A 27,595-nucleotide genomic window follows, 5' to 3' on the forward strand; every position below is an offset into this window, starting at 1 on the left:
ATGTGTCTGTTGGCTGCATAAATGTCTTTTTTGTGAAAAGTATCTGTTCATATCCTTTGCCCACTTTTTGATGGGGTTCTTTGATTTTTTCTTGTAAATTTGTTTAAGTTATTTGTAGATTCTGGATATTAGCCCTTTGTCAGATGGGTAGATTTTAAAAATTTTCTCCCATTCTGTAGATTGCCTGTTCATGCTGATGGTAGTTTCTTTTGCTGTGCAGAAGCTCTTTAGTTTAATTAGATCTCATTTCTCAATTTTTGCTTTTGTTGCTGTTGCTTTTGGTGTTTTAGACATGAGGTCCTTGCCCATGCCTGTGTCCTGAATAGTATTGCCTAGGTTTTCTTCTACAGTTTTTATGGTTTTAGGTCTGACATTTAAGTCTTTAATCCATCTTGAATTAATTTTTGTATAAGGTGTGAGGAAGGGATCCCGTTTCAGCTTTCTACATAGGGCTAGCCAGTTTTCCCAGCACCATTTATTAAATAGGGAATCCTTTCCCCATTTCTTGTTTTTGTCAAGTTTGTCAAAGATCAGATGGTTGTAGATGTGTGATATTATTTCTGAGGGCTCTGTTCTGTTCCATTGGTCTGTATCTCTGTATTGGTACCAGTACCATGCTGTTTTGGTTACTGTAGCCTTGTAGTATAGTTTGAAGTCAGGTAGCATGATGCCTCTAGCTTTGTTCTTTTTGCTTAGGATTGTCTTGGCAATGAAGGCTCCTTTTTGGTTCCACATCAACTTTAAAGTAGTTTTTTCCAATTCTGTGAAGAAACTCATTGGTAGCTTGATGGGGATGGCACTGAATCTATAAATTACCTTGGGCAGTATGGCCATTTTCACAATATTGATTCTTCCTATCCATGAGCATGGACTGTTCTTCCATTTGTTTGTGTCCTCTTTTATTTAGTTGAGCAGTGGCTTGTAATTCTCCTTGAAGAGGTCCTTCACATCCCTTGTAAGTTGCTTTCCTAGGTATTTTATTTTCTTTGAAGCAATTGTGAATGTGAGTTCACTCATGATTTGGCTCTCTGTCTGTTATTGGTGTGTAGGAATGCATGTGATTTTTGCACATTAATTTTGTATCCTGAGACTTTGCTGAAGTTGCTTATCTGCTTAAGGAGATTTTGGGTTGAGACGATGGGGTTTTCTGAATATACAATCATGTCATCTGCAAACAGGGACAATTTGACTTCCTCTTTTCCTAATTGAATACTCTTTATTTCTTTCTCCTGCCTGATTGCCCTGGCCAGAAATTCCAACACTGTTGAATAGGAGTGGTGAGAGAGGGCATCCTTGTCTTGTGCCAGTTTTCAGAAGGGATGCTTCCAGTTTTTGCTCATTCGGTATGATATTGGCTGTGGGTTGTCATAAATAGCTTTTATTATTTTGAGATACGTCCCATCAGTACCTAATTTATTGAGCGTTTTTAGCATGAAGGGCTGTTGAATTTTGTCAAAGGCCTTTTCTGCATCTATTGAGATAATCATGTGTTTTTTGTCTTTGGTTCTGTTTATATGCTGGATTACGTTTATTGATTTGCATATGTTGAACCAACCTTGCATCCCAGGGATGAAGCCCATTTGATCATGGTAGATAAGCTTTTTGATATGCTGCTGGATTCGGTTTGCCAGTATTTTATCGAGGATTTTTGCGTCGATGTTCATCAGGAATATTGGTTTAAAATTCTCTTTTTTGTTGTGACTCTGCCAGGCTTTGATATCAGGATGATGCTGGTCTCATAAAATGAGTTAGAGAGGATTCCCTCTTTTTCTATTGATTGGAATAGTTTCAGAAGGAATGGTACCAGCTCCTCTTTGTACCTCTGGTAGAATACAGCTGTGAATCTGTCTGATCCTGGACTTTTTAGTTGGTAGGCTCTTAATTATTGCCTCAATTTCAGAGCCTGTTATTGGTCTATTCAGGGATTCAACTACTTCCTGGTTTAGTGTTGGGAGAGTGTATGTGTCCAGGAATTTATCCCTTTCTTCTAGATTTTCTAGTTTATTTGTGTAGAGGTGTTTATAGTATTCTCTGATGGTAGTTTGTATCTCTGTGGGAGCGGTGGTGATACCCTTTTATCATTTTTTATTGCATCTGTTTGATTCTTCTCTCTTTTCTTCTTTATTGGTCTTGCTAGCCATCTAACAATTTTGTTGATCTTTTCGAAAAACCAGCTCCTGAATTCATTGATTTTTTTGAAGGGTTTTTTGTGTCTATCTCCTTCAGTTCTGCTCTGATCTTAGTTATTTCTTGCCTTCTGCTAGCTTTTGAATGTGTTTGCTCTTGCTTCTCTAGTTCTTTCAATCGTGATGTTAGGGTGTCAATTTCAGATCTTTCCTGCTTTCTCTTGTGGGCATTTAGTGCTATAAATTTCCCTCTACACACTGATTTAAATGTGTCCCAGAGATTCTGGTACATTGTGTCTTTGTTCTCATTGGTTTCAAAGAACATCTTTATTTCTGCCTTCATTTCATTATGTACCCAGTAGTCATTCAGGAGCAGGTTGTTCAGTTTCCATGTAGTTTAGCAGTTTCGAGTGAGTTTCTTAATCCTGAGTTCTAATTTGATTGAACTAGTCTGAGAGACAGTTTGTTATAATTTCTGTTCTTGTACATTTGCTAAGGAGTGCCTTACTTCCAACTATGTGGTCAATTTTGGAATAAATGTGATGTGGTGCTGAGAAGAATGTATATTCTGTTGATTTGGGGTGGAGGGTTCTGTATATGTCTACTAGGTCTGCTTGGTGCAGAGCTGAGTTCAGTACCTGAATATCCTTGTTAACTTTCTGTCTCATTGATCTGTCTAATGTTGACCGTAGTGTGTTAAAGTCTCCCATTATTATTGTGTGGGAGTCTAAGTCTCTTTGTAGGACTCTGAGGACTTGCTTTATGAATCTGGGTGCTTCTGTATTGCATGCATATATATTTAGGATAGTTAGCTCTTCTTGTTGAATTGATCCTTTATCATTATGTAATGGCCTTCTTTGTCTCTTTTGATCTTTGTTGGTTTAAAGTCTATTTTATCAGAGACTAAGATTGCAACCCCTGCATTTTTTTGTTTTCCATTTGCTTGGTAGATCTTCCTCCATCCCTTTATTTTGAGCCTGTGTGTGTCTCTGCACATGAAATGGGTCTCCTGAATACAGCACCCTGATGAGTCTTGACTCTATCCAATTTGCCAGTCTGTGTCTTTTAATTGGAGCATTTAGCCCATTTACATTTAAGGTTAATATTGTTATGTGTGAATTTGATCCTGTCGTTACGATGTTTGCTGGTTATTTTGCCCGTTAGTTGATGCAGTTTCTTCATAGCACCAATGGTCTTTACAATTTGGCCTGTTTTTGCAGTGGCTGGTACTGGTTGTTCCTTTCCATGTTCAATGCTTCCTTCAGGAGCTCTTGTAAGGCAGGCCTGGTGGTGACAGAATCTCTCAGCATTTGCTTGTCTGTAAAGGATTTTATTTCTTCTTCACTTATGAAGCTTAGTTTGGCTGGATATGAAATTCTGGGTTGAAAATTCTTTCCTTTAAGAATGTTGAATATTGGCCCCCACTCTCTTCTGGCTTGTAGAGTTTCTGCTGAGAGATCTGCAGTTAGTCTAATGGGCTTCCCTTTGTGGGTAACCCGACCTTTCTCTCTGGCTGCCCTTAAGATTGTTTCCTTCATTTCGACTTTGGTGAATCTGACAATTATGTGTCTTGGAGTTGCTCTTCTCGAGGAGTATCTTTGTGGCGTTCTCAGTATTTCCTGAATTTGAATGTTGGCCTGCCTTGCTAGGTTGGGGAAGTTCTCCTGGATAATATCCTGAAGAGTGTTTCCAACTTGGTTCCATTCTCCCCATCACTTTCAGGTACAGCAATCAGATGTAGATTTGGTCTTTTCATGTAGTCCCATATTTCTTGGAGGCTTTGTTCGTTTGTTTTTAGTCTTTTTTCTCTAAACTTCTCTTCTCGCTTCATTTCATCCATTTGATCTTCAATCACTGATACCCTTTCTTCCAGTTGATCCAATTGGCTACTGAAGCTTGTTCATTAATCACGTAGTTCTCATGCCATGGTTTTCATCTCCATCAGGTCATTTAAAGTCTTCCTATGCTGTTTAGTTAGCCATTCGTCCAATCTTTTTTCAAGGTTTTTAGCTTTTTTGCAATGAGTTTGAACATACTCCTCTAGCTCGGAGAAGTTTATTATTACCAATCTTCTGAAGCCCTCTCTTCTCAAATCATCATTCTTTGTCCAGCTTTTTTCTGTTGCTGGCAAGGATCTGCATTCCTTGGAGGAGAAGAGGCACTCTGATTTTTAAATTTTTCAGCTTTTCTGCTCTGGTTTCTCCCCATCTTTGTGGTTTTATCTACCTTTGGTCTTTGATGATGGTGACGTACAGATGGGGTTTTGGTGTGGCTGTTCTTTCTGTTTGTTAGTTTTCCTTCTAACAGTCAGGACCCTCAGCTGCAGGTCTGTTGGAGTTTGCTGGAGATCCACTCCAGACCCTGTTTGCCTGAGTTTCACCAGTGGAGGCTGCAGAACCGCAAATATTGCAGAATGGCAAATGTTGCTGCCTGATTGTTCCTCTGGAAGCTTCATCTCAGAGGGGCACCCAGCCGTAGGACGTGTCAGTCGGCCCCTCCTGGAAAGTGCCTCCCAGTTAGGCTACTCGGGGGTCAGATTTCCACGTGAGGAGGCAGTCTGTTCGTTCTCAGATCTCAATCTCCATGCTGGGAGTACCACTACTCTTCAAAGCTGTCAGACAGGGAGATTTACGTCTACAGAAGTTTCTGCTGCTTTTTGTTCAGCTTAGTGCTGCCCCCAGAGGTGAAGTCTACAGAGGCAGGCAGGCTTCCTTGAGCTGCAGTGGGCTCCACTCAATTCGAGCTTCCCGGCCGCTTTGTTTACCTACTTCAGCCTCAGCAATGGCGGGTGTCCCTCCCCTAGCCTTGCTGCCGCCTTGCAGTTTGATCTCAGACTGCTGTGCTAGCAGTGAGTGAGGCTCCGTGGGCGTGGGACACTCTGTGCCAAGCGCAGGATATAATCTCCTGGTGTGCCATTTGCTAAGACCGTTGGAAAAGTGCAGTATTTGGGTGGGAGTGACCTGATTTTCCAGGTGCCATCTGTCATGGCTTCCCTTGGCTAGGAAGGGGAATTCTCTGACCCCTCGTGCTTCCCGGGTGAGATGATGCCTCGCTCTGCTTCGGCTCACAGTCCGTGGGCTGCACCCACTATCCTGCACCCACTGTCTGACAAGCCCTCATGAGATGAACCCAGTACCTCGTTTGGAAATGCAGAAATCACCCATCTTCTGCATTGCTCATGCTGGGAGCTGTAAACTGGAGCTTTTCCTATTCGGCCATCTTGGAACCTCCCCGAAAAAGACTGATTGTTTTTAACTTTTAATTACAAATGTAAGACATGTACACTATAAACATTAGAACAGCATGGAAGTATAAGAATAAAATTGGAAGTCTTCTTTTACTTAAACCTAGAGAAGCAACCATTTTTGAGGATTTATAACCATAATAGGTTCATTGCCCAATGCACACAGCATGTCAATATGCTGAGACACTGGGTTGCAGCAGAGAAAGAAGTTTAATCATAGGGCTGTCAGATGAGGAAACAGAAAGAAAACTTGAGTCTGTGTCCCTGAGCAGTTTGTGACTAGTGATTTTTAAGGGTTTTGGAAGGGGTCAGAGTATGGAAAGCATTGATTGGTCGAAGAGTGTAAGGTGAAGTAGTGGTATAGGGAGATGAAGAAATGATATTCTCATGCTGAATTGGTTACTTTGTGGAGGTCTTCAAACTGGTTGGTGTCAGCTGTTGTGCTGGAACTCAGGATCTGCTTAGGCAATTTTTAAAAGCCTTATGATTCTGATGTCAGAAATCCTATCCACAAGAACAATGGGGATGCAAATGGTCAGTATCTAGTGCTAAGACACTTTCAGTTACAAGGATGTGGATCAGAGTGCTGCCTAATAGTTAACCATATTTCTGTCCAGAATTCTTTAACTCTATAAGGATGGCTTCAGATATTGTATAACTTTTATAACTTACATTTCTCTTATTATGCATTATATTAGTTTGCTAGGGCTGCTATAGCACAGTTCCACAGACTGGCTGGCTTAAACCAGACATTTATTGTCTCATAGTTCTGGAAGTCCAAGATGAAGGTGTCTACAGGGTTGATACCTTCTGAGGGCTGCGAGGAAAGAATTTAACACAGGCCTCTTTCCTTGGTTTGTGAATGGCTTTCTTTTCCTTGTATCTCTTCACGTTGTCTTCACATTCTCTGTCATTGTTTAGTTAGGACACCTGTCATTTTGGATTAGGGTCTACGCTTATGACCTCATTTTAACTTGATTACCTCTGTAAAGATCCTGCCTCCAAATAAGGACACATTTTGAGGTACCAGAAGTTAAAATTCATGTGAATTTTGTAGGGACCAAAATTCATATATTTTTGAAACATGAATTCAACCCATAACATGGGTGGAGTGAAGAATCTTGTCATATATTTAAAGACCATTAGTATTTCTTCAGCTGTTCTTGTCATTTGCCCATTTTTTCTGGAGGACTGTTGCCTGACGCTGGAAGAAATTTATTTCTATTCCACACATGTGTATTGCCATCTTTATTATATACTAAATTCCAATATTATGATGTCTTGTTTGACCCTTTTCTGTTACATTGGTCTCTGTCTATACATGTGCCAGTTACACACCACGTGAATTATTAAGGACTTATGTTATGTTTTAATGTCACGTAAGGCTAGCCTTTGTTTATTGTTCTTCTTTTTTGTTGTTTTTCTGTATATTCTTGTTTTTGTTTTTTTCCATACAAGCCTTAGAATCAACTTACTTAGTTTCAGAAAATTTTCTGTGTTTTTCTTTGGTGGTTATGTGGGATGGTCAGAAAAAGGATTACATTAATTAGTTGACTTGAGAGAATTGACATCTGAGAGAAATGAAAACTATTCTGTCTCAGAATACGTTGTCTTTCTATATGTTCAAGTTCAGTTTTCCTCAAGAATCATAACATTTTAATCATATAGCTTATATATATGTATAGTTTAAGCTTTTCTTTGCTACAATTATAAATGGAATTTTTCTCTTGAAGAATATCTTCTTACTGGTGGTTGCTTGTACATAAAAAGACTACTTTCTATACATGGATTTTTATTTCCCATGATCATACTGAATTTTTATATTGGTTGTAGTAGTGTTTCAGCTTATTCTCTTGCGTTTTTCCAGGAATACCTATATCTTATCTCCAAATAAAGATGGTTTTCCCTTTTCCTTTCTAATCATTGTACATCACACTTTTTTTTTTTTTTGGTCTGTTTACTTGCTTTGACTTATACATCTAATACAATGTTAAATAATAAAGTGGTAGTAGTTGGCCTTTTTCTTTACTGTGGTTGACCAACCTTCTATGTTTCCCCATTAAGATAATAGTGTTGGACTGAAGAAGAATATTTTTATCATCTTGAGGAAATAACCATTGATTCCTATTTTAATATTTTTATCAAAGATGGATTGAATTGGTTGCATTTTATCAACTTATTCAACAGAAATAGAGGTGACCTATAATTTTTCAACTTATAGATTATAAACTATAACATATTTGTAGTTTGTGTTATCAATTATAATCTATAACTTTATATATTTTAAACTATATTAATACATTTCCTAATATCGAATCCTTTTTTCTAATATTGAAGCATCCTTATATTCCTAGAATAAACTCCACTTGGCACCACAGGTTGGCTGGACACAGAAAAGCAATAGCAATCACTGTAGTCTGGTTCTCAAAGACTCCTACTCCCAGGGTAAGGGGAAGAGCACCACATCAAGGGAACACCCTGTAGGACAAAAGAATTCAGACGACAGGCCTTGAGTCCCAGATCTTTCTGCTGGTGGGAGTTTCTTTCAGCAGAGACATAATTGCAGTGCTAGGCTCAGCAGGAAAAGTCTGCAGCTCTACCCCAACAGTCAGGCAGACTTGGTGCTCTTGGAGGGTCTTGGAGAAGTGGTTTTTTTCCCACCTTGTCCACCACTGCAGACACAGCTGGGGCTTCTCCCACAGGAGCTCAGTGTGGCTGAACCTGTAGACAGCCTTCCTGGAACACTTCAGGGTGACTGCATTGCCGCAGGAGAGGTACCCCCACAGGTTCAGGCTTGCACAAGAGGCAAAGTCACAGTTTTTCTCTCCTTAGAACACAACATGCCTACAGATAAAAATATCTGAATAGCTGGACCACTGGGACAAGAGTGAGTCTGGGAGTTGGATAGCTTTCCTGCTTGGCCTGGCGGGGAAGCTGAGGTGGCTCTCACTCTTCCCCTTGTTAAGACCTCACTGTATCTAACTGAGAGCTCCCTCAGCCACCTTCATCAAGGCTAGGACCTCTGTCCACCATTGGATATTACATTTACCACCTGCTTTACCTACAACAGGTTCCTACCCAGGGATACCACTCCTATCCTGAAGCCTGAACCATCAACTCAGTAAATGAAATACTGGAGAAAAATTAAATTAAAAAGTGCATACCACAGGGGAATGAGATAAGCTTCAAGAGACCTCTGCCATTGCAATTCCGTAGGAGATAGCAAACTTGCCCATACACTGAGTACGATGACTACTACAACCATATGAGGAAACCATCATACAAAGACTGTCCACAACCGAGGAATTCATAGAGTCTTCACTCCCAAAAGTACAGATAACCAAATTAAGCTATAATAAACATTAAACTCACATTCTTGAGGGGGGAAAGAAGAAATTAAAAACACAGTCAAATAAAAAATAAATTCAAGAACAATTAGAGGAAATAGTATACCCAAATGAGAAGGAACCAGAAAAGTAATTCTGGTAATATGACAAAACAGGGTTCTGTAACACCCCCAAAAAGATCATACGGTCTCTCCAGCAGTGGATCCAAACCAAGATGTAATCTTTGAAATACCAGATAAAGAATTTAGGAGATTATTAAGCTACTGAAGGAGATACCACAGAAAGAAGAAAACCAACATAAATTTTTTAAAATTCAGGATATGAATGAAAAATTTTCTAGAGAGATGTAAAGAAAAATCAATCCGAACTTCTGGAAATGAAAGACACACTTAGGGAACTATGAAATGCCATGGAAATGTTCAACAATAGACTACAACATGTAGACAGAAGAATTTTAGAGCTCAAAGATCAGGCTTTTGATTAACCCAATCAGACAAAGATATAAAGGAATCAAAAGTAATGAAGAAAGTCTTTAAGAAATACGGGATTATGTAAAACAGCCAAACCTAAGAATAATTGGTGTTCCTGAGGAAGAAGAGAAGGCTAGACATTTGGAAAACTTATTTGAGGGAAAACATCCCTGGCCTTGCTAGAGATTTAGATATCCAAATATAAGAAGCTCAAATAACTCCACGGAAATTTCATTACGAAAAGATCATCACTGAAGCACACAGTTGTCAGGTATCTAAAATCAACACGAAGGAAAGAATTATAAGAGCTGTGAGACAAAAGCATCAAATAATCTATAAGAGAAAACCTATTCGACTAACAGCACACTTCTCAGCAGAAACCTTATAAGCTAGAAGGGAATTGGGGTCCTATCTTTAGCCTCCTTAAACAGAATAACTGTTAGTCAAGAATTTTGTATCCAGCAAAATGAATAAATCCAGCAAAACTAAAACCTTTCATAAATGAAAGAGAAATGAAGTCATTTTCAGACAAACGCATGCTCAGGGAATTTGCTACTACTGCACCAGCACTATAGGAAATGCTAAAAGAAGTTATAAATCCCAAAACAAAAGTTCAACATGCACTAAAATAGAACTTGTTGAAAGCAAAAACAAAAACAAAAAAAACTCATAGGGCCTGTAAAACTATAACACAACAACAGTTTATCTAGGCAACAACTGATACTGATGAATAGAACAGTACCCCACATCTCAATATTAATGTTGAATGTAAATGGCCTAAATGCTCCAATTAAAAGATATAGAATGGCAGAATTAATTTAAAAATCACAATCGAAATATCTGCTTTCTTCAGGAGACTTACCTAACATATAAGAATTCATATAAACTTGGCCGGGCATGGTGGCTCAAGCCTGTAATCTCAGCACTTTGGGAGGCCAAGATGGGCGGATCACGAGATCAGGAGATCGAGACCATCCTGGCTAATACGGTGAAACCCCGTCTCTACTAAAAAAACACAAAAACCTAGCCAGGCGAGGTGGCGGGCGCCTGTAGTCCCAGCTATTCAGGAGGCTGAAGCAGGAGAATGGCATGAACCCGGGAGGCGGAGTTTGCAGTGAGCTGAGATCCGGCCACTGCACTCCAGCCTGGGTGACAGAGCGAGACTCCGTCTCAAAAAAAAAAAAAAAAAAAGAATTCATGTAAACTCAAGATAAAGGGATGGAAAAGATATGCTACACAAATGAAAACCAAAGCAAGCAGGAGTAGCTATTCTTATATCAGACAAAACAGACTTTAAGGCATCAGCAGTGAAAAAAGACAAAGTCATTATATAATGATAAAAGGATCAATCCAACAAGAAGATACTATAAAAAGGATCAATCCAACAAGAAGATACTATAATTTTTTATACATATAAAAAAATTTATATGCACCTAACACTGGAGCTCTCATATTTATAAAACAGTTACTACTAGACCCAAGAAATAAAATAGCAACACAATAATAGTGGTGGACTTAAAAGTACTCCACGGACAACTAAACAGATCGAGACAGAAAGCCAACAAACAGTGGACTTAAGCTATACCCTAAAACAAATGGACTTAACAGAAATTTGCAGAACATTCTGCCCAACAACTGCAGAATATACATTCTTCTTAGCACATGGAACATTCTCCAACATAGGCCACAAAACAAGTCTCAATAAATTTAGGAAAGTCGAGATCATATCAAGTATCTTCTCAGACAGTGGAATAAAATTAGAAATCAGCTCCCAAGGAACTGTCAACACTATACAAATACATGGAAATTAAATAATCTGCTCCTGAATGAATTGGGGATTAACAATAAAATCAAGATGGAAATCAAAAGATTCTTTGAAATGAATGGTAATAGTGACAGAGGTTATCAAAACCTCTGGAATACAACAAAAGCAGTGCTAAGAGGAAAAGTCATAGCATCAAATGCCTACATCAGAAAGCCTGAAAGAGCACAAATAGACAACCTAATGCCACACCTCAAGGAACTAGAGAAACAGGAACCAACTAAACCCAAAGTCATTGAAAGAAAAGAAATAACAAAGATCAGAGAAGAACTAAATGAAATTGAAACTAACAAAAAAGAAAAATGAAACAAAAAGCTGGTTCTTTGAAAAGATAAACAAAATTGATAGACCATTAATGAGATTAACCAAAAACAGAGAAAATCCAAATAAGCTCAATTTGAAATAAAACCAGAGACTCACAACCAATACTACAGAAATACAAAAGATCATTCAAGACCGCTGTGAACACCTTTACATGCACAAACTATTAGCATAGTACTGGAAGTCCTAGCCAGAGCAATTAGGCAAGCAAAAGAAATAAAGGACATACAAAGTGGAAAAGAGGAAGTCAAACTAATGCTGTTCACCAGTGATATGACCATCTACCTAGAAAACCCTAAAGACATATCCAAAAATTCCTAGTTCTGATAAACTAATTCAGTAAAGTCTCAGACTACAAAGTCACTGCACACAAATCAGTGGCACTGCTATACACGAAGGATGACCCAAGCTAAGAAGCAAATCAAGAAGTCAGGAAGTCAATCCCTTTTATAACAGCTGCAAAGAAAAGAAAATACCTGGGCATATACCTAACCAAGGAGGTAAAAGATCCCTACAACGAAAACTGCTGAAAGAAATCATCATAGATGACACAAATGAAAACACATCCCGTGGAAATAATCAATATTGTGAAAACGAGTATACTGCCCAATGCAATCTACAGATTCAATGCAATTCACATCCAAATACCATATCACTTTTCACAGAACTAGGAAAAACAATCCTAAAATTCCTATGGAACCAAAAAAAGAGCCTGAATAGCTAAAGCAATCCTAAACAAAAAGAACAAATCTGGAAGCATCACATCACCAAACTTCAAATTATACGACAAGGCTATAGTTACTAAAACAGCATGATGCTGGTATAAAAATAGGCATGTAGACCAATGGAACAGAAGAGAGACCACAGAAATGAAGCCAAGTACATACAGCCAGCTGGTTCTTTGACAAAGCATAAAAAAACATAAACTGGGGCAAAGTCATCCTATTCAGTAAATGGTGCTGGGAAAATTTGCAGGCCACATATAGAAGAATGAAACTGCATCCCCATTTCTCACCTTATACAAAAATTAGCTCAAGATGGATCAAGATGTTTATGGTTTATCTGTAACCATAAACACTTCTAGACAATAACACTGGAAAAACTCTTCTGGACATTGATAGGCAAAGAATTCATGACCAAGACTCCAAAAGCAAATGCAACCAAAATAAATAAATGGGACCTAATTATAAAACTTCTGCATGGCAAAAGAAATAATCATCAGACTAAACCTACAACCCACAGAATGGGAGAAAATATTTGTGACTATGCATCTGACAAAGGACTAGTATCCAGAATCTACAAAAAACTCAAATTAGCAAGAAAAAAAATAATCCCATCAAAAGTGGGCAAAGGACATAAATAGAAATTTGTCAAAAGAAGATGTGCAAGTGGCCAAGAAACATGAAAAAATGCTCATCATAACTATTCAGCAGGAAAATACAAGTTAAAACCACAATGAGATACCACCTTACTCCTGCTAGAATGGCCATAAAGAAAATGTCAGAAATGAATAGATGTTGGCATGGATGTAGTGAAAAGGGAACACTTTTACACTGCTGGTGGGACTGTATATTAGCGCAACCTCTATGGAAAACAGTATGGAGACTCCTTAAAGAACTAAAAGTAGATCTACCATTCAATACAGAAATCCCACTACTGGGTATCTCCCCACTGGAAAAGAAGTCATTATATGAGAAAGACACATGCACACACGTTTATAGCAACACATTTCACAATTGCAAAGAACCAACTTAAATGCCTTAACCAATGAGTAGATAAAGAAAACATGGTATATATATCACCTGGACTAAAAGGAATGAAAATAATAATAAGGAACAAAATAGTGTATTTTATAGCAACTGGGTGGCCATTATTCTAAGTGAAGTCACTTCAGAATGGAAAATCAAATACCATGTTCTCACTTACAAGTGAGGACTAAACTATGAGGACACAAAGACATACAGTGATATAATGGACTTTGGGGGCTTGAGGGGCAGGGAGGGAAAAGGGAGTGAGGGATAAAAGACTACATATTGGATACAATGTACACTGCTCAGGTGATGGGTACACTAAAATCTGAGAATTCACCACTATAGAATTCATCCAAGTAACCGAAAACCACTTGTACCCCAAAAACTATTGAAATAAAAATTTTAAAAAAGAATAAACCCCACTTGGTCATGACCTATTATTCTTATATGTGCTGGTAGTCTTTTCTCTAATGTCTAAATATTTTTGCATCAGTATTCATAGATGAAAACTGTAGTGCTCTTTTGTGCAATTTTTTCAGGTTTTAATATTTATTTTTCTTTTGTTACCGAAGTTACCACCACTTCATGAAAATAATTAGGAGCTTTGTATTCCTTTTTTGTGCTCTGGAACAGTTTACATAGCAGTGGAACCTGGGGCTTGTTAGGGAAGTAGACAGCTTTCTCTACTTCTGTGGAAATTTATCTGTTCAGTCTTTATATAGCTTCTGGAGTCAGTTTTGGCAAATTATGTTTTCCAAGAAAAAGATTTATATTGGATATATTCTATAGTGTTGTAAAAAGTATTCTCTTTAAAAAAAAAAAAAAGTCTTTGTTTCTTGTTTATTTTATTTTATTTTTTGAGACAGTTTCACTCTGACACACAGGCTGGAGTGCAGTGGTGCAGTCTCCGCTCAAACTCTGCCTCCCAGGTTCAAGTGATTCTTGTGCCTCAGCCTTCCGACTAGCTGAGATTATAAGTGTGTGCCATCATGCCTGGCTAATTTTTGTATTTTTAGTAGAGATGAGGTTTTGCCATGTTGGTCAAGCTGGTCTTGGGCTCCTGGCCTCAAGTGATCTGCCCACCTTGGCCTCCCAAAGTGCTGGGATTACAGGCATGGGCCACCACATCTGGCCTATTTCGTTTCTTATTTTGTACATTCATGCTTTCTCTTATTTTTCTCCTGTTTTTCTACATTGTGTTAGCTCAGTTGTAGTTGATTCTACCCTTTGACCTAAGAGTTGTGTTATGAAGCCTGATTGTTTCCTATGTGAAAGAGCCTTTATGTTTTCTGATTTTGTTATTTCTAGTGTTATTGTATTGAGATCAAATAATATTGTCTGTATTATTTCTTCCTTTTACAATCTATTGTTGTTTTCTTTGTGGCCTAATATCAGTTTTTATGAATGTTTCATGAGTTCTTAAAGAGAAGATACATTCTCTTTACCAAAGTATAGATATATACATACATATATAAGTATATATTATTACATACACACATACACATGTATAAATGTATATGTGTGTGTATATATATATAAGATCTATTTTATTCATTATGCTTTTAGAGCTTCCATAAGCTTACTTATTTTGGTGGTGAGCAGAGACTAAAACAAAGATAGACATAAGGATAACAATGGTATATAAATAAATGTTAGACAGTCTAATAATGCAGGAATAGTACAACAACAAAAAATAGGGGAGAAAAAGTAGACAGAAGAATAAACTTGCTTACTACTCTATTTGTAATAACTAGCAGTCAAGTGATGTTGAAAGTTGACAAATGTAATAGAAGCTTGAACATATTCAATAGCATAATAAAGGGAAACACCAAGAAAGGTAATATATTATCAATATTTAAAAAGTTTTTAGCTCATCTTGGAATCTTAAGTTGTAATTTTCATCTACTTTGTGTGATTTTGGGGTAAGTTTTCATTAACTGTTTGAATGTTAGCCTATTTTTTATTTCTTATAGCATTTTGAATGAGTTTTTGGATGAGGAGTTTCCTAGACTTGCAGCACAGGAGGATCCTAGGGAAGGGTATGGTAATATATAATGGGTCATGGTTGTTTCAGCTTTGTAGTTCAGTGCTTTCTCTACTGCTGCTATAGGAAAGGCCTAGAGGTAACTCTTCCATGTGTCTGCAGCTCTGGCTCTCAGGTCCTAGCCTGATTGAAGAAGGCTTCTTCCTGCAGGTCTCTGTTTCGCAAATCCCTCCTCTTGCCATCCCAGGTGATGGCACTGTAGCTGGTATTTTGTGAGATCTTCCCCTCTGGACCCGTAGCCTGAGCCTTGATTAGCTTTCTCTCTCTGCCTCCCCAGTAATCAATCCTGCCTTGTTCAAGCTACATCACACTCAGAGGCACTCCCTCTCAGGAGCAGGCTCTTGCTCTTCTGGAGGGTCTAGCACCTTCTGAGCACCTGTCAGACTACCTTTCACATAATGTGTTTCTCTTCCACAGTACCTTTGCAACTTCCCATGCAGTTCTGCTGTACGACTCTATTTTCGGCAGTACTTAACCACAATTTTGAGTTTGTAGGTTTTCTGTGTTTCTTATTTTTGCTGAAATGTTGTTTGTGGATTTTGTTCTGTTTTGTTTTCTTCTCGTTGTTATATATTATTAACAATAAGAAAGAGGGACAATTCACAAAGAAGCTGCCGCCATGTTGTTCTGGAAACAGATGTCAATGCAAAGCTTTTCTTTTCTTTTTTGAGACAGGGTCTCACACTGCCTCCCAGGCTTGCATGTAGTGCACAGTCAGGCTCATTGTACCCTCAATCTCCTGGGCTCAAGCAATTTTCCAGCCTCAGCCTCCTGAGTAGCTGGGACTATAGGCGTGCACCATTGCTCCCAGCTAATTTATTATTGTCGTTTTTAGTAGAGAGGAGGTCTCACTTCATTGCCCAGAGCTGTTCTCGAACTCCCTGGCTCAAGCCATCCTCCCGCCTTGGCCTCCCAAAGTGTTGGGGTAATAGGCATGAGTGTCTGGCCAGGGTATTTTTGGTGCTATGCATTTTTCTTCCAGGTTCTGATTCTTATAAATACTGGACTTTTATTATAATTTTTATAATATAGTTTGGGTTTTTTATTTGGTTGAAAGAGAAGTTGTTGTTTTCATTTTAATTTCCTATAGTAATGGGTTTTCTCCTAATTTTGGTATCAATTTTTAGTTTAATTTCATGATGGGCAATGAATGTCATCTGTAATATTGCTCCCTCTTAGAATTTGAGTTGTTCATCATGGCTTTTTTCTTTAATGAAGCTTCTAATGTTATAATCTTTGTTGAATTTGCTTTGCATGTCTTCATTCAGCCTTTTATTTTCAACATTCGTAGGTTTTAGGTATATATTTTTTATATTTACATTGTGGTTTTTTTCCTTCCAATATTTTTTTTTTTGTTTTTTAGAGACAGACTCTCACTCTGTTGACCAAGCTGGAATGCAGTGGCAGTCATAACTCACTCCAGCCTCAAACTCCTGGGCTCAAGCAACCCTGCCACCCCAGCCTCCCACGTATCTGGGACTACAGGCATGTGCCACCATGCCCAGCTAATTTATTTTCTTCTGTAGGGACAAGGTCTCGCTATGTTGTCCAGGCTGGTCTTCAACTCCTGGCCTGGAGCAATGTGCCCACCTCGATTACAGGCATGAGGCACTGCACGTGGTCTTTCCTTTTAATCTGAGTATAAATTTTTCTAACTTTTGAGTTGTTACCCTTATACTTACTGATTATACCAGAATGTTTATGATCTTATATTATACTTTGATTTTTTGTTTGTTTTTATTAATCTTTAATGAGGTATAAGATTCACCAATTTTAAGCATACAGTTTAGTGACTTTTTTTTTTTTTCTTTTAAAGACAGAGTCTTGCTTTGTCATCCAGACTGGAATGCAGTGGTGTGATCTCAGCTCACTGCAACCTCCACCTCCCAGGGTCAGGCGATTCTTGTGTCTCAGCTTCTCAAAGCAGCTGGAATTACAAGCGTGTGCGAACATGCCTGGATAACTTTTGTACTTTTAGTGGGGGGGGGGTTTGCCATGTTGGCCAGGCTGGTCTCGAACTCCTGACCTCAGGTGAGCCACCTGCCTCGGTTTCCCAAAGTGCTAGGATTACAGGCATGAGCCACTTTGCCCAGCCCAGTTTAGTGACTTTTTAATAATATATACAGTCATGTAACTACCATCACAATCAAGATGTAGAACATTTTCCTCAGCCCATGCAGCTCTGCAATTTACCTTTGTGGCAGAACCTTCCTTTCCACACCCAACTCTTGCAATCACTAACCTACTTTATGTTGTAACAGTTATGCCTTTCCTCCAGTGCCATACATTGAATAAGTATATACTCTTTTGTTTGAATTCACAAAATTGAAACCAAAGACTTACCATGTTGTTGAATATATCAGTAGATTATTCCTTTTTATTCTTGAGTGCTATTCCATTGAATAGATACACTATTTTGTGCCTGTCCTTTCTATTTGATGACCATTTGGGTTATTTCCAGTTTGGGGCTATTACTAGTCTTAGTCTGGACCATATGTTTTCATTTCTCTTCTGTAAATACCTAGTAGTATGGGGGTGTTGGGTCATATGGAAAGCTTGTATTTAACCTAAGAGACTGAGAAGCTGTTTTCCAAAGTGGTTGTAACATTCTAACAAACAACATATGAGAGTTCCAATTGCTGTACTTCCTCACTAACATTTGATATCATCTCTCTCTTAATTTAATGGATGCATAGTGATATATTGTAGTTTCTATTTACATTTCCCTACAGACTAATTATAATATTAGTTCGTTCTTACACTGCCGTTAAGAAATACCTGAGACTGGGTGATTTTTAAAGAAAAGAGATTTAATTGGCTCGTGTGGTTCCGCAGACTGTGCAAGAAGCATGGCAGCATCTGCTTGTGGGGAAGCCTCAAGGAGCTTTTATTCATGGTGAATGGCAAAGTAGGAGCAGGTGTATTACGTGGGAGGAACAGGACCAAGAGAGAGAAGCGGGAGGTGCCATACACTTTTAAACAACCAGGTCTCACACTAACTCACCCACTATCACAAGAACAGCACTGAGGGGATAGTGCTAACCCATTCATGAGGACTCTGCCCCCGTGGTCCAGTTACCTCCTACCAGGGAATTACACCCTCCCACCTCCAACACTGGGGATGAGATTTGGTGAGGACATAGATCCAAACCATGTCATTGTGCTTATTGGCCATCTGTAGAAGTTTTTTGTTTTTTTGTTTGTTTGTTTGTTTGTTTTTTGCAAAGTGCCTATTCAAGATTTTTGCCCTTTTTTAAGTTTTGGGTTTTGAATTTCTTTGGAAAACCAAAAGGCCTACTGAGATTTTGATTGCAACTCTTGTTAAATCAGTTTGGTGAAGATTAATGTGTTGATTATATTAAGCTTCCAATTCATGAATATGTTATGTTTCTTGATTTATTTTGGTCTTTAATTACTCCTAGCAGAGTTTTAGTTTGCAGTGTACATATTTTACTAAGAATTCATAACTGAATGCTAATAATATAAATGGTATTTTTAAATTTCTAGTTTGTTGCTAATACATAGAAATACAATTAATTCTTGTATATTGGCCTTATGTCCTGTGGCTTTGCTATACTTACTTATTAGTTCTAGTAGAGATCTTGGGAATTTTTTCATAATGGATCCTGTTATAGTTGTAGAGTTCACAGGATTTTCTTCACAATGGATCATATCTTCAGCAAATAAAAATAGTTTTACTTTTTCCTTTCCAGTCTTCGTAGTAAGGTGTTTTATTCATTTTTCTTATTGTGCTGGACTGGCAAGGACCTCTGGGTTAAGAACAGATACCCTCCCTTGCCTGTTTTTCATCTTAGTGAGAAGGCATTTAGTTTTAGACCATGATGTATGATGTTAACTTTGGGTCTTCATAGTTGTCCTTTATCAGGCTGAAAAGATTTCCTTTTATTCCTAGTTTACTGGGAGTTTTAATCATAAATTGATACTTGAGTATTTAAAATGCTTTTTCTGTACCTGTTGAGGTGATCATGTGGCTTTTCTCTTGTAGTTAATGTATAAATTATCCTGATTGACATTACAGTGTTTAATCAACCTTGTATTTCTGAGATAAAGTCTACTTGGCTATGATGGAGGATCCTTTTTATGTATTGCTGGTTTCAATTTCCTGAAATTTTCTTAAAGATTTTTGCATCTGTGTTCATGGAGGATATTGGTCTCTAATTTTCTTAATGCCTTTGTCTGGTGTTAATGTCAAAGGTAATGCTTGTTTAATAGAATGAGTTGAAGTCAAAGGAGATTGCCTCAGATGAGACTTTGGACTTTGGAGTTTTGAGTTAATGCTGGAATGAGTTAAGACTTTAGGGAGACTGTTGGGAAGGCATGATTATATTTTACAATGTGAGAAGGACATGAGATCTGAGGCAAATCCCCTCCACCTATGAGCCTGTAAAATAAAAAACTAGTTACTTCCAAAATACAAAGGAGATATAAGCATTGGGTAAACATTTCTCTTCCAAAAGGAAAAAAATTGGCCAAAAGAAAGGGGCTACAGGCCCACACAGGTCCAAAACCCAGCAGGGCAGTCATTAAATCATAAAGCTCCAAAATAATCTCCTTTAACTCCGTGTCCCACATCCAGGTACACTGATATGAGGGGTGGGCTCCCAAGGCGTTGAGCAGTTCCACCCCTGTGGCCTTGCAGGGTTCAACCCCTGAGGCTACTCTCACAGGCTAGACTTGAGTGCCTACAGCTTTTCCACACTGAAGGTGCAAGCTGCCAGTGGGTCTACTATTCTGGGCTCTGGAGGACAGTGGCCCTCTTCTCATAGCTCTACTAGGCAGTCCCCCAGTGGGGACTCTCTGGGGGGAAGGGGTACAATCCCACTTTTTCACTTCATACTTCCCTAGTAGAGGTTCTCTCTGAGGCTCCACCCTTGCCGCAGGCTTCTGCCTAGATACTCAGACTTTTAAAATACGTTCTCTGAAATCTAGGCAGTGGCTGCCAAGCCTCATTCACTGTTGCACTCTGCATGCCTACAGGCTTAACACCACATGACAGCCACCAAGGCTCATGGCTTGCACCCTCTGAAGTAGCAGCCTGAGCCATCTGGGGCTGCTTTAGCCCATACTGGAGCCAGAGTGGTCAGAATGAGGAAAACAGTGTCTTGAGGCTGTGCAGGGCTGCAGGGCAGCAGGGCCCTGGGCCTGGCCCATGAAACCATTCTTCCCTTTTAGGTCTCTGGGCCTGTAATGGGAGGGGCTGCTGCAAAGGTCTCTGAAATGCCTTTGAGGACTTTTTCTTCTTTTTTTTTTTGAGGCGGAGTCTCGCTCTGTCGCCCGGACTGGAGTGCAGTGGCTGGATCTCAGTTCACTGCAAGCTCTGCCTCCCAGGTTTACGCCATTCTCCTGCCTCAGCCTCCCGAGTAGCTGGGACTACAGGTGCCCGCCACCTCGCCCGGCTAGTTTTTGTATTTTTAGTAGAGACGAGGTTTCACCGTGTTAGCCAGGATGGTCTGGATCTCATTGTCTTAGATGTTAGCTCTTGGCTCCCTTTTGGTTATGCAAATATCTCTAGCAAGTGGTTGCTCCACAGCCTGCTTGGATTCTTCCTTTGAAAACAAGCTTTTATTTTCTACATGGCCTGGCTGCAAATTTTCCACTTTTACACCCTGCTTCCCTTTTAAAAGTTCCAACTATAAATCATTTCTTTGCTCCCACATCTGAGCATATCTTGCTAGAAACAGCCAGGCCATGTATTAAATACTTTACTGCTTAGAAATTTCTTATACCATCTAAATCATTGCTTTGAAGTCAAACTTCCACAGGTCCCTAGGGCACAAACAGAATGCAGCCAAGTTCTTTGCTACAGCATAACATGTGTGACTTTGCTCCAGGTCCCAGTCAGTTCCTCCTTTCCATCTGAGACCTCATTTCACTGTCCCTGTCACTATCAACATTTTGGTCACAACCATTAACCAGTCTCTGAGATGTTCCAAACTTTCCTTTATCTTCCTATTTCCTTTTGAGCCCTCCAAACTCTTCCAGCCTCTGCTATTACCCAGTTTCAAAGTTGTGTCCACATTTTCAGGTATCTTTATAGCAGTGCCCCACTCCTTGGTACCAATTTTCTGTATTAGACCATTCTTGCACTGCCATAAAAAAATAGCTAAGACTGGGTGATTTATAAAGAAAAGAGGTTTAATTGGTTCATGGTTCTCAGGCTATACAAACATGGCACCAACATCACTTGGGTTCTGGGGAGATATAATTCACATACTATACAATTCACTGATCAAAATGTATAGTTCAATCACTTGTAGTATATTCACAGAGTTGTGCATCCATCACAGCAATCAACCATAGAACCTATTCATTACCCCATAAATGGGGGAGGCCTCAGGGAGCTTTTACTTGTGGTGAAGGTGAAGTGGGAGCAGGCATATCACATGGTGAAAGCAGGAACAAGATGAGAGAGAGTAGGGTGGGTACGGTGTGCCACACACTTTTAAACAACCAGATCTTATGAGAACTCACTACTGCAAAGACAGCACCAAGCCATGAAGGACTGACACCAGGACCCAAACCACCTCCCACCAAGCCCCCACCTCTAGCATTGGGAATTACAACTCAATTCAATATGAGATATAGATAGGGACAAAAATTCAAACTGTATAATTAGCTGGTAATCTCTCATTCTGGAGACTGCATTATCTGATATTTATATAGACCCTCAAGCTTTTCTCTTTTAATGTTTTCATAATATATTTTTTATCCTTTTACTTAAAACTTTCTGTTAGTATATTAGGGTGGGTTTCTTGCAGAGAGCATATAGTTGGGTCTTTTTAATCCAATCTTAAAGACTGCTTGTCACTGTAGTATTTATACAAGGGTCATCTGTGGGTCAAATCTGCTGTTATACAGCCCCAAAGAATTGTTTTTACATTTTTAAATGGTTGGGAAAAATCAAAAGAGTAATAACTTGAGGTACATGAAAATTATATCCAAATATCTAGTGTTTCTAAAATTTCATTGGAACATAGATTTGCTCATTCATTCATGTACTGTCTGTGACTGTTTTGTGCTGCAATGGCATTTGAATAGTTTTGTTGGAGATTATACAGTCCACAACTGAAAATATTTATTATCTGTCTTTTTACAGTAAAAGTTTGCTAACCTTTCATTTAAAGCATTACATTTATTGTAATTATGGATGATTGGATTTAAACAAGCCATTTCCAATTTTTCCATTTGATTTGTGTTCCTTATGCCTTTTTTCCTTCTTTTTTTCTGCCTTCTTTTGGGTTTTCTTCTTCAAATTCCATTTTATCTCCAGTATTATTTTATTAGCCATACTTCCTTTATTTTTTAATGAAGTTTCTCTGTAGTTTAGAATATATGTCTCTAACACACTATAGTCGACTTTAAATTATATTACTTTGTTTCATATATAGTGTAGGAACTTTGCAACCTTATAATTCTGTTTTTTCCTCTTTTCTCTTATGCTATTGTTATAATACATTTTACTAGTATATATTATTAATCCAATATTACATTGTTTCTATTTGCATTTTAAACAATTACCTATAGCTTTATTAATATATAATTCACATACTTTACAATTCACTAATTCAAAGTGTATAGTTCAATGGCTTTTAGTATATTCACAGAGTTGTGCATCCATCACAGCAATCAACTTCAGAACATATTCACTACCCCATAAAGAAATCCTGTCCTCTTTAGCTCACCCCCTAATTTCCCTATCTCCTTGACCCTGAACAACTGATCTAGAAAGTACTACGAATCTACTTCTGTCTCCACAGATTTGCCTGGAGGTTTCACATGGATGGGATTGTCCAATGTCATAATTTGTAACTGGCTTATTTCACTTAGCATTATGCTGTTAAAATATATTTCTATGAATATTTATGTACAGGTTTTAAGTGGATATTATGTTTTCATTTTCCTTGGGTTTATACTTAGTGAAATCACTGGGTCGTCATATGGTAACTCTGTGTTTGAGCACTTGAGGAACTGTCAGACTATTTTCCAAAACCACTGGCTGTATTTTACATTTCCACCAGAGGTATATGAAGGTTCTAATCTCCCTACATCCTTGTCAATACTTTTTATGTCTTTTTGATTAAAAATATCATAGTGGCTGAGAAGTAGTATCTCACTGTGGTTTTGATTTGCATTTCCTTGATGGCAGATGATATTCACCATTTTTTTTTTTTTTTTTTTTTGAGACGGAGTCTTGCTCTGCCACCCAGGCTGGAGTGCAGTGGCCGGATCTCAGCTCACTGCAAGCTCCACCTCCCTGGTTTACGCCATTCTTCTGCCTCAGCCTCCCGAGTGGCTGGGACTACAGGCGCCCGCCACCTCGCCCGGCTAGTTTTTTGTATTTTTTAGTAGAGACGGGGTTTCACCGTGTTAGCCAGGATGGTCTCGATCTCCTGACCTCGTGATCCGCCCGTCTCAGCCTCCCAAAGTGCTGGGATTACAGGCTTGAGCCACCGCGCCCGGCCGATATTCACCATCTTATTGTGTGCTTATTGGCAGTCTGTGTATCTTTTTTAGAGAAATATCTATTGAGATCCTTTGCCCATTTTTGAATTGTGTTTTCTTTTTGTTGTGTATTTGTAAGAGTTCTTTATATATTTTGATACAAGTACCTTACCAAGTGTGATTTATAAAATTTTCTCCCATTTTTTGGTTGTCTTTTCATTTTCTTGATGATGTCCTTTGTGGTACAAATGTTTATATTTTTGATACTCAGGTTTTTTTGTCTTTTCTTGCTTGTGTTTTTGGTACTATAGCTAAGAAACTACATTTGGCCCTTTAACGACACAGGTTTGAACTGCACAGGTCCACCTATCTGTAGATTTTTTTCAACAAATATACTGGAAAATTTTTTGGATATTTGCAACAGTTTGAAAAAACTTGCAGAGGAACCATGTAACCTAGAAATATTGAAAAGACTAAAAAGCTAGGTATGTCATGAATGCTTAAAACATATGTAGATACTAGTCTGTTTTATTATTTACTGTATAAAATATCCAAAATCTATTATTAAAAGTTAAAATTGATAAATGTATGCACACAAACGCAGACCATACATGGCATCATAGGCAGTTGAGAAATACAAACAAACATAAAATTAACTGTAGTACATACTATACTACTGTAATAATGTCGTAGCCACCTCCTGTTGCTGTTGCAGTGAGCTCAGGTAGTGTGTCTGCTTAAAACACTAATCATCTCCACATGAGCAGTTCATATCATGTTTAGTGCAATACCGTAAAACTTGAATAATACCATGGGACCCAAATGAAGTCATGGATTATCACTAGTGATGCTGGAAGTGCTCCCAAGAAGCACAGAAAAAAGCCATGATATTACAAGAAAAAGTTGAATTGCTTGATATGTACAGTAGACTGAGGTCTTCACATGTGATTATCCATTTCAAGATAAATGTATCCAGTGTAAGGACCATTGAAAAAATAAATGAAAATTTTGTGAAGTTGGCATTGCAGCTACGTCAGCAGGCACCAAAACTTTATACTTCTTGCAAAATACTCATTTATCTCATATTTAAAATGCAGCTTTTATGTTGGTGCAGGATTACTATAAGAAAGGCTTACCTGTAGACTAATACAATTCAAGAAAAAGAAAAGTCATTATATGACAACTTAAAACAAAAGTAAGGTGCAGGATCTAAAGCTGGAGAATTTAATGCCAGCAAAGGATGATTTGATAATTTTAGAATGAGGTTTGGTTTTTTAAAGTCAAGATAATAGGAAAGGCAGCTTCTGCCAACCAAGAGGCAGCAGACAAGTTCCCAGATGCCATTAAGAAAATCACCTGAGCAGCTTGGGTGGTGGGAGGAGCGGCAGCAGCCAGGCAGCCCAGTGGCCCAGCTTTGCTAAGGGTCTCAGTGTGCTGCAGCCTGCAGGCACTTGGCACACAACCTCCCTGCTGCCAGGATGTCAAGAGGAAGGTCAGCTCCACTGAAGGGGGCAGCGAAGGAGTAGCTCAAGAGCGGAGATCTTCATACTTGTCAGCTAAACCTGCCCCTGCAAAAGTGGAAACTAAGCCAAAAAAAGGCAGCAGAAAGGGACAAATCTCCAGACAGAACGTGCAAATAAAAGGGAAAGGAGGAGCAAAGGGAAAACAGGCTGAAGTGGCTAACCAAGAAAGTAAAGAAGATTTGTCTAATGAAGAAACAAAACTGAGGAGAGTTCAGCCTCCAGTGAAGCTAGAGAGAAAGAAGCCAACTCTGATTAATATCCTGTACCATGTCTTATCAGTGGTTCCTGTCTCCCTTCTTGTACAATCCAGAGGAATATTTTTATCAACTATTTTGTAAATGCAAGTTTTTTAGTAGCTCTGGAAACATTTTTAAGAAGGAAGGAATCCCACCTTATCCCATTTTTTAAGTGTAAATGTTTATTTTAAAAAGAGGTGAAATCATCCACCGGTTGTTTATTTTTTGGTACAACCAGAAAATAGTGTGAGATATTGAATTATAGGAGGCTTTGACTATCTTAGGTGTCAGGTTAACATTCCATAGATGGGGGGTTAGTTTTTATATCCTATAATACAAAGCATACTAACCAGCAATATGGAGTCACAGTCCTGTACTGAAAGTCTTAAACATTTTAAATTACTTCTGTTCCCATGTTGTTTTTTAGTAGAATTGTTTCCTAAAGAAAACCACTTCATATTCATGGCTTTCCCTGTCTGAATTGTATGTGCTCTGTAACATCTTTAGTTGTGATAGTCCTGTTTTTCCAATAACTTCGTGAATGTGCTGTGAATGAAAATTTGAGTATGTAGTGTACATACTATTCAGTTATGAATTGGTAGGACGTATGCAACAGCTTAACAACATGTGAAGATACTGGTACGTGATAGCCTCTTAAGGAAATTTTGCCTCCAGATATTAAGCTGGAAAGTCACTAGAGTAACTTTTACAAAGAATTTGCAATACATGGTTTTTTAGATTTTTGGTACATATGTTAAGAATTGTGTACAAATTGAAATGTCTATGTGGTGATCCTCAACCCAACCAGTAAACTCTCAATTATGAAAGAAAAAAAATCACTAAGGAGAAAAGATATCTGCCCCAATAGATTTTTAATGAAGATGAAAGTTCCCTGTTTGTAGAAAAAAAAAAATGCCACAAAGGACATTTATTAGTAAGGAAGAGAAATGAAAACCAAGATTTGAAGCAGGAAGAGATAGGCTACCTCTGTTATTTTATACAAATGCAGTTGGTCTTAAGATCAGTATTGTTCTTATCTATAAAGCTGCTAACCTCCAAGCCTTGAAGATAAAGATAAATACCAGCTGCCAGTCTTTTGGTTGCACAACAGAATGTCTGGGCAACAAGAATCCTTTCTCTGCATTGGTTCCATCAATGCTTTTGTCCCTGGGGTCAGGAAGTATGTTGCCTGTAAGGGACTGCCTTTTAAAGTTCTTTTGATATTGGGCAATGCTCTCTGGCCACCCAGAACTCCATGAGCTCAACACTGAAGGTGTCAAAGGGGTCTATCGGCCCCCAAACTCAACATCTCTAATTCAGTCTCTAGATCAAGGTGTCATAAGGACCTTTAAGCCTCGTTACAGAAAGTACTCTTTGGAAAAGATTGTCAATGCTGTGAAAGAGAACCCTGATAGAACCTGAAAGTCTGGAAGGATGATAATATTGAAAATACCATCATTGTTATAGAAGAAACCATGAAAGTTATCAAGCCCCAAGCTATAAATTCCTGCTGGAGAAAACTGTCCAGATGTTGTGCATGACTTCATAGGATTTACAACAAAGCTAACCAAGGAAATCATGAAAGAGATTGTGAATATGGCAAAAAAAAAAAAAAAAAAAAAGTGGGGGCTGAGGGTTTCAAGATACGGATTTCTTGAATAAATTAAAGAGCTAGTAGACACCACACCAGAAGAATTAACAGATGACTTGATGGAGATGAGTGCTTCTGAACCAGTGCCACACAATGAGGAAGAAGACATAGAAGCAGTGCCAGAAAACAAAGTGACATTAGACAATTGGCAGAAGAGTTCCAATTAAAGACTGCTTTTGCTTTTTATGACATGGATCCCTCTATGATATGGAGACTGAGACTAACACAAACAGCAGAAGAAGGATTGGTACCATATAGAAACGTTTTTAGAGAAATAACACACAAAAAAAATCAGACAGAAATTACAAGGTATTTCTGTGAAGTTACACTGAGTGTGCCTGCCTCTCCTGCCTCCCCTTCTACCTCCTCCACCTCTGCCACTTCTGCCACCAGAGACAACAAGACCAAACTAACAACTCCTCTTCCTTAGCCTATGGAATGTGAAGACAGTGTGGATGATGACCTTTCTGATGACCCACTTCCACTTAATGAATAGTAAGGTATATTTTCTCTTATGATTTTCTTAACATTTTCTCTAGCTTCCTTTGTTGTAAGAATACAGTATAAAATACATATACAAAATATGTTAACTGTGTT

At 38.5% G+C, this 27,595-nt stretch overlaps 1 protein-coding gene across 1 annotated transcript in view; it reads left to right on the forward strand.

Moving 5' to 3' along the window:
• Positions 1-27,595, forward strand: part of UGGT2 (UDP-glucose glycoprotein glucosyltransferase 2) — a 244,048-nt gene that overhangs the window by 211,249 nt on the left and 5,204 nt on the right. The gene's annotated exons all lie outside the window — the stretch shown is intronic.

This window comes from Trachypithecus francoisi, unplaced genomic scaffold (assembly GCF_009764315.1).
Source record: "Trachypithecus francoisi isolate TF-2019V2 unplaced genomic scaffold, Tfra_2.0 Lachesis_group18, whole genome shotgun sequence".
Classification (NCBI taxonomy): Eukaryota; Metazoa; Chordata; class Mammalia; order Primates; family Cercopithecidae; genus Trachypithecus; species Trachypithecus francoisi.